Here is a 7,706-nt window from a genome sequence, read left to right on the forward strand (position 1 = left end):
TTGTAAATTCTTAGTAGTTGCTTTGATGTTTTGCCTAGACTGAGAATTGAACTGTTGGAATGTATATATATGTATGCTGGCAGTTTGTTGTATATATATATATATATATATATATACTTGTTTGGCAGGTGTAAATGATTTGGTATTGAGCCAGTTACAAGGGAAACTATGCCAATTTTTTGGTAGAAGTCAACCGTGTTATTTTATCGTGTTTTGTATAGAAGGGCAAATAGGTCATTTGTGCCCGACATTCGCCAGGTGTCAGACACGCACAGGGTCCGGCTCGGATTCCAAAGCGAAATTTGGATCGGGTCCTGTCAACTTGGTATCAGAGCATTAGGTTTAAATTCCTGTAGACTTTGCACGTTGTGCATTCCCGTTTTCCTGAAAATCTGTTTTTTTGTGACAGTAAAGATGGGCCCTAAGCGTGGTGGTGTCCGTAGAGGGACTAGGCAGTCGTCCCGACATAGGGGACACGATCCCCAACTCGGGTAGGAGGAAGTTCCTGTTCCTACACTGGTACTTGAACCGGTAGAGCAGTCTGTTGTTGGAGGCCCGTCAGGAGCCGTACCTGCGGTGCCTACTATGCTGGGAGATCCCAACTTCCAGTAGACTTTGGAGTTGCTGACTCAGGCTTTAGCCAGGACTGGGCAGCCCAGAAATCCCTCCCTGGGATATGCTGATCAAGCTAAGAGGATTGAGGCCACTGATTTTGATGGTGATGGTAACCTAGCGGTAGCTGAGGAATGGAAAGAAAGGATGGAGCGGATCGTGGAGGTGGTGGCTGTGCCACAAAACTGTAGGGTTACTCATTGCTACCTTCTTCTTGATCAGAAATGCCAGACATTGATGAGACTCGGTTAAGAGAAGATATCAGGATCCTTTAGCCATTACGTGGCAAGTATTCAGAGCTGCATTTGACAGTCAGTATTGCCCACAGGCCTACCAAAATGTGAAGATGCAAGAGTTTTTACAGCTGGAACAGGGGATAATGACAGTATTAGAGTACGAGAAAAAGTTTAATGATCTGTCTAAGTATTGTCTTCCACTGGTGGAGGATGAAATCAAGAAGTGTCAACTTTTCACTATGGGGTTAAAGGCTTCCATTCGAGATATCGTGATCAGTCAGCGGTTGACTAACTTTGGTGATGTGGTGATTTCTGCCAGATGATGGTTAGACCACGGGGTGAACCCCGTAGGCAGCAGTTTGACATAGGTGGTCCTAGTTAGGGATCATCTAAAAGAGGCAGTTACAGTTTTGGATCATCGAGTGGCCGTAGTTATGGAGGCTACCTACTTGGATTCAGTTCCAGCGGGGGTTCCAACCAAAGTAGCAGTTCTGGAAACCGCTCTGGGGGTAGTGCAGTTAGAGGTACTGGAAGACAATTGCTGTCAGCATCTGGCAGGAGGAGTTGCCCCCAATGTGCTAGGTGTGGTAGGTACCATTCTGGGCCTTGCCAGCTGGGCACTACTGGATGTTATTAATGTGGACAGTCTGGACATTTTCGAAAAGATTGCCTGCTGTTTATTCAGAATAGAGAGACCACAGCTGCATCGACTTCGGGGACAGGTATGCAGGGTAGATCACAGGAGATACCACAGTTTGTGGAGGCTTCGTCCAGTGGTGAAGCCCCGACCAGTGTAGCCAGCCGAGGCAGTAGTCAACGAAGGGGACGTGGTGGACGTTCCAGGGCCACAGGCAGAGTGTACAACATGTCCCAGCAGGAAGCACATGCATCACCTGATGTAATTACAGGTATTTTACCAGTTTTTGGAATTCCTGCTAGAGTTTTGATTGACCTTGAGGCTACGCACTCGTTTGTCATACCTAGTTTTGCCCACAATGCCAATGTAAGACTTTCAGCTCTGCAGAACGAACTGGCGATCTCTGTACCTACATGAGAGATTTTTAGGGTAGGTACAGTGTATCGAGATAGTATAGTGATGGTGGGAAATGTGTTTTTGGAGGCAGATTTAATTCCTTTGGGAATGTTTGACTTGGATGTCATTTTAGGGATGGATTGGTTGGCCAGACATCGTGCCTCAGTAGATTACTTCAGGAAAGAAGTTGTATTCCGTAGTCCCGGACGACTTGATGTAACTTTTTATGGCGAACGTAGAGTGCTTCCATCTTGCCTCATTTCAGCTATGACGGCAAAACGGTTGCTCAGAAAAGGGTGCTCAGGATATATAGCGCATGTAATTGATACCAGAGATAATGGGCTGAGATTGGAAGATATTCCAGTCGTACATGAATTTCCAGATGTATTCCCCGATGATCTTCCTGGATTACCTCCTCATCGGGAGATCGAGTTCATTATTGAGCTCGCTCCATGAACGAATCCTATTTCTCAGGCATCATACAGAATGGCACTAGCAGAGTTGAGGAAGTTAAAAACTCAGTTGCATGAGCTGGTAGATAAGGGTTTCATCCGCCCTAGTTTTTCTCCTTGGGGTGCTCCAGTGTTATTTGTTAAGAAAAGTGATGGCACCATAAAGTTATGCATTGACTACAGGCAGCTGAACAAGATCATAGTGCGGAACAGATATCCATTGCCTCGCATTGATGATTTGTTCGATCAGCTGAAGGGTGCCAAGGTATTTTCTAAGATTGATTTGAGATCTAGATATCATCAATTACGGGTTAGAGAAGAAGATGTGCCTAAAACAGCGTTTCGAACGAGGTATGGGCACTATGAGTTCCTGGTGATGCCATTTGGATTAACTAATGCGCCAGCTGCATTTATGAACCTCATGAACAGAGTGTTTCGACGTTACTTAGATCGCTTCGTGATTGTGTTCATAGATGACATTCTGGTGTATTCTAAGAGTCAGAAGGCACATATGAAGCATTTAAACATTGTGTTGAAGACTCTGAGAATGAGGCAACTTTATGCCTAATTCAGCAAGTGTCAGTTCTGGTTAGACAGAGTGAGTTTCTTGGGCATGTGATCTCTGCAGAGGGCATTTATGTTGATCCTCAAAAGATTGAAGCAGTAGTAAATTGGCTACGACCAACCAGTGTTACTGAGATACGAAGTTTTCTGGGGTTAGCCGGGTATTACCGTCGCTTCGTGGAAGGGTTCTCCACCATAGCGGCGCCTCTCACCTATTTGACAAGGAAAGGAGTTAAGTTTGCGCGGTCAGATAAGTGTGAGGAGAGTTTCATCGAACTCAAGACCAGGTTGACCACTGCTTCGGTTTTAGCACTTCCGGATGATAGTGGGAACTTCGTGATCTACAGTGATACGTCTCAACAAGGACTTGGGTGTGTGCTAATGTAGTATGGTAGGGTGATCGCTTATACTTCTAGACAATTGAATAAGCATGAGCTGAATTATCCTGTTCATGATTTGGAACTTGCTGCAGTAGTTTTTTGGCTTAAAGATTTTGCGGCATTATCTTTATGGGGAAACATGCCAGATCTTCACAGATCATAAAAGTTTAAAGTATTTATTCACCCAGAAGGAATTGAATTTGAGACAAAGAAGATGGTTAGAGCTGATAAAAGATTATGACTGTACCATCGAGCATCACCCAGGAAGAGCTAATGTTTTTGCGGATGCACTCAGTAGGAAATCTTCAGGATCTGTAGCTTATCTTCGAGGAAGGTATTTGCCATTGATGGTAGAAATGAGGAAGCTCAGAGTTACTCTCCGTATAAAACCAGTGCTAGTAGAACGAATACTCGCAGCTCAGGAGGTTGCAAATGGTGACAGAACTAATTGTTCCGTAAGAAATGATGGAGCGTTAATGATAGGTAACAGGTTATATGTCCCTAATGATGAAAGTTTAAAAAGGGAGATTCTTGAGGAGGCCCATGAGTCAGTTTTTGCAATGCACCTTAGAAGCACAAAAATGTATCATACTCTGAGAGAGCACAACTGGTGGCCTTTTATGAAGAAAGAAATAGCAGAGTATGTCAGAAGGTGCTTAATTTGTCAGCAAGTGAAAGTGGAACGACAGAAACCATCAGGGCTATTGCAACCACTCTCGATTCCTTAATGGAAGTGGGTGCGGATTACGATGGATTTTGTGTTCAAGCTTCCCAGAACACAGATTAAGCATGATGGAGTGTGGGTAATCGTGGATCGACTCACCAAGTCCGCTCATTTTCTGCCGGTGAGGCAAATTATAGTTTGAATAAACTGGCTAAAATTTTTATAGATGAGATAGTGAGACTTCATGGAGTACCAGTATCCATTGTTTCAGATCGAGACCCACGGTTTACATCCCGTTTTTGGACAAAATTAAATGAAGCTTTTGGAACCCAATTGCAGTTCAGTACTGCATTTCACCCCCAAACAGATGGTCAGTCTGAGAGGACAATTCAGACATTGAAAGATATGTTGAGAGCGTGTGCACTTCAATTTTGGGATGATTGGGATGAGAAGTTACCACTTATGGAGTTTGCTTATAATAACAGTTATCAAGTGAGTATTGGAATGTCTCCATTTGATGCCTTGTATGGAAAACAGTGTAGAACTCCATTCTATTGGGATGAAGTGGGTGAACACAGATTGGTAGTATCTGAGGATGTTGAACTGACCAAGCAACAAGTGCAGATAATTAGAGAACGACTCAAGACAGCCCAGGACCGACAAAAGAGTTATGCGGACAATAGAAGAAAAAACCTTCAGTTTGACGTTGGAGACTGGGTATTTTTGAAATTATCTCCTTGGAAAGGTGTAGTGAGATTTGGGAAGCGGGGAAAACTAAGTCCTCGCTATATCGGACCCTATGAGATAATAGAGCGTGTGGGTCCAGTAGCTTACAAGCTTGCTTTGCCTGCAGATCTAGCACGATTGCATGATGTTTTCCATATCTCCATGCTCCGAAAATATATTTCCGACCCTTCCCATGTGCAAGAGGAGCAACCAGTAGAATTGGAGGAGGATTTCACTTATGTAGAGCAACCAGTTCAGATTTTGGATTGGAAGACGCAAGTGTTGCGATCGAGAGAGATTCCACTTGTGAAGGTCTTATGGAGGAGTCATACTGTGGAAGAGGCTACATGGGAACCCGAGGACCAAATGCGGGAGCAGTATCTTCATCTCTTCGAGTGACAGGTGCGTAAATTTGGAGGACGAAATTTTATAAAGGGGTAGGTTGTAATGACCCAAACCTAAAATTCATATTTAATTAGTAATTTATTACGAGGAAAGACAATTTTGCCCTTGGAATAATTTATTAACGAAAAGTTGACTTTTTGATCGAAAAGGAATTTGACAATTCCACATACACCGTTGCGTAGAGCACGACGAAACGAGTTCGTAGACACGAAGTGGACTCGAATCGGAGCTTTAACGAAGAAAATACGGTTAAAATATCACGAGGGGTAAAATGGTAATTTGGAAAAAAAAACTCAGATTTTTAAACCTCATTTCTCTCTCTTCCCTCAATTTTCCTCTCTCTCTCTCTCTCTCTCCCTCTCCCGCTGTCCTCCTTCCCGTTGCCCTCCAAACTCCCATACCTCACGCCACCGGCCACCCCAGGTCGCAAGACCGGAGCCAAATCGACCGGCGTCACGCCGCCACCACACCCCGCCCAGCCCGCTGCCAGATGCCGCCGTTCAGCTGCCGGAAATTGTAAAAATCGAGCCGGTTTTGCACAGTTTTGCAACAGCTCGTTCTCCCTCAATTCTTCTCCAAATTTGTCGAGTAAGGTATGAATTTCTACCTATTTTCCATGCTCTAGCTGATGGTTGGGTAGGTTTGCATCAATTTTGACCGTAACTAGCTCGGTTTTCAAATTGGAATTCGGGCAGTTTTGGCCTCCATGTTCGGCCACTTCTGGTCAGTTTTTGGGGTAGGTCTAAGAACAAAAATGGTTCCAAATACGGTGTTATACCTAGGGTAGGAGTTTGGAGCCGTGGTTTGGAGATTTTCCGGCGATGCGTAATTGCTTTGGACATCCAGCGTGGCTGGCGCATGCGGCGGTGCGTGGGCGAGGGTAGTGCATTGGCACTGTGTCTTGATGCCATCCTTAGGTTGTCACGAGCGCGTAGGAATTCGCGGATCTCAATTTGGATACCGTTTGAGCTTCGAACGGATTTTCCATATTGTGCGATTTCCGGGTTCAATACTGTTGAGTCGTTGGATTGTAATCAGTTTCAAATATGTTACTCTAGACAATTTCAGAATAGTGTAGGATTCGACGGATTGTGAATCGGAGTCCCGGATACTCCGAAATCGCGAACCCTAGGGCTAGGGTTTAGAAATTATGCGATTACGTGATCGTGATCAATCCGACCGTTCGATCGAGACCAAACCCTCGAGACATGTGTCCTAGATATATTGGACCTTCTAGCGGCTTCCGGATCATATAGTGAGGTAATGGACTAGTGGGGTCTCGAGATGATTTTTTGGGACTTTAACGCCTTTTGAGTCCCAAGATACTGCTAAACTGGAAGGAAAGTTTTTATGGGCATAGGGATAACTTTAATTTGATGCACGTGCTTTTAGGAGCCGGGGGTCAGGGTTTTTAAATTAATACTATATTGTATTAATAGAATATTATGGTCATTGAATCAGGCACCCAGACACCAGTTGACCCGCAGGAGGGACCTTCAAGAGGTCTAGCGAGCTCGGACTACCAGTGAATGGACTCTTTGTTTTTATAAATGAATTTTAAGCAGTTCAGTTTCAGTTATAAGCTGTTCTATGGTTTTGAATATTTTATTTTGCATGCTGCCGAGAAAAATCTCCTTTAAATGATATAGGAAAAGAAATTGTAGTTAATTATCAGATAAATGACAGCAAAATTTGAAAGGTTACAGAAATGCTATATTTTCCTAAATCACCTTGTACCCAGAGATTAAATGTTGCCTTCGGATTATATTGGTTGCCTTCGGTTTAGTCAGCATGCTTGACAGTTGCCCCACGAGTTTCTTGGTACTCGAACTTGTGTGGAGTGAGTAATGCGGATAAAAGTGGACTACGGTCCCCTGAATCCTGCGAGTTGCGGCTCGGATTGACCTCGTGTCACTGAGACCTGCGAGTATGTGTCACCTATGGTGATGCAAGGAATTGACGGAAATAAAGGGTACACCTAGGTGATAGTTTTAAAATTTTTTCAAAAGTAATGTTGACCAAGAATATGATTATATACATGTACAATTATATACGTGCATTGATTTCAGAAATAAAAAGAACAAGTTAGTTTGTATAACTGTTTTTACAGTGGGGTTAGTATGTTCATATGCTATTTTCTAAACTTTGTTTTGGGTCCACTCACCCTTTTTCATGTTTTGCGCCCCCAGGCAGTAGACGTGCACATGAATCCACCACCGTGCCGTTTTCCATCTTCCGCGCCTTTCCTTTGATGTATGATTTTTGTTTTGTAAAAGGATTAACTCCTTTGTAAATTCTTAGTAGTTGCTCTGATGTTTTGCCATAGACTGAGAATTGAACTGTTGGAATGTATATATATGTATGCTGGCAGTTGGTTGTATATATATATACTTGTTTGGCAGGTGTAAATGATTTGGTATTGAGCCAGTTACAAGGGAAACTCTGCCGGTTTTTCGGTAGAAGTTTTTTGGTAGAATTCAACCTTGTTATTTTATCGTGTTTTGTATAGAAGGGCAAATAGGTCATTTGTGCCCGACATTCGCCAGGTGTCGGACACGCACAGGGTCCGGCTCGAATTCTAAAGCGGAATTTAGATCGGGTCCTGTCATACAGTACTATTCATCAAGTCATGAA

Source organism: Prunus dulcis, chromosome 1 (genome assembly GCF_902201215.1).
Source record: "Prunus dulcis chromosome 1, ALMONDv2, whole genome shotgun sequence".
NCBI lineage: Eukaryota > Viridiplantae > Streptophyta > Magnoliopsida > Rosales > Rosaceae > Prunus > Prunus dulcis.